Source organism: Lottia gigantea (genome assembly GCF_000327385.1).
Source record: "Lottia gigantea unplaced genomic scaffold LOTGIsca_3423, whole genome shotgun sequence".
Classification (NCBI taxonomy): Eukaryota; Metazoa; Mollusca; class Gastropoda; family Lottiidae; genus Lottia; species Lottia gigantea.
The window spans coordinates 1,740-2,538 of NW_008709157.1; the positions used below are offsets into that span (position 1 = coordinate 1,740).

Below are 799 nucleotides of genomic sequence, written 5' to 3' on the forward strand. Positions count from 1 at the left end.
TTTAATTGAGTGATCAACTAGTTGGCAGGCGATTGCTTTTCTTGCAATTTTGATAAGTAAATAATATCAGTCAGTGTTCACCTGGCTTAAGGTTGAGCAAAACTATTTCTGTACATTCTAGGTCAATTTAAAACATAAACAACTACAGTTTACTTTAGGTACTTAGAGGCCATACAGGTCTAACTTCCATGGTTTGGGTGGGAAGATAGAACTGTTGGAATCTAAACTAAATTAATAATTCTGATAATATCATGGGTTATTATAATCATACATCAATTAAAACCTACCCTATAAATAATGAAGTTATCTCAGTATTCACACTAAGCCTAGTCTATATCAATATTATTGTTGTTAAAGATATGTCTGAATTAATCTCAAACAGGTTTTTTATAGTATTTAAATACCAGTTTAGTTACATTTCTATCAATTGGTTTTACTTTAACCTCATAAACTATATATTGAGTCTATAACTGATCAGTAGCTTATTTAAAATCCCAGTTCTTGTGGCTATAAGTATGCAATGTTTAAGTTTGTATTTAATTTTTGTATTTTTTGTTTTTACTATAATTGTGTTTTAATTTTGATATATCAGTCTATAGGTGTTATGTAGTTTAGAGCATACTATTTTATTTTGAGGTAGTCTTGGTAGTAATCAAATCAATATAAATCTTTTTCAAAATAAATAGACTGCTTGTGTTAATGTTTTAAATTAGATGCAGACGTGCATAATATCTCCGTTGTTTAAAGATTTAAAAACTAATGGTTCTTACCTTTGATTTTTATGTAATAATTCTGCTAT

The 799-nt window shown here is 27.7% G+C and overlaps 1 protein-coding gene across 1 annotated transcript in view; it reads right to left on the reverse strand.

Moving 5' to 3' along the window:
* LOTGIDRAFT_176756 (hypothetical protein) overlaps positions 1-799 on the reverse strand; it is a gene marked incomplete at both ends in the record, with an annotated part of 9,444 nt that overhangs the window by 1,490 nt on the left and 7,155 nt on the right. The gene's annotated exons all lie outside the window — the stretch shown is intronic.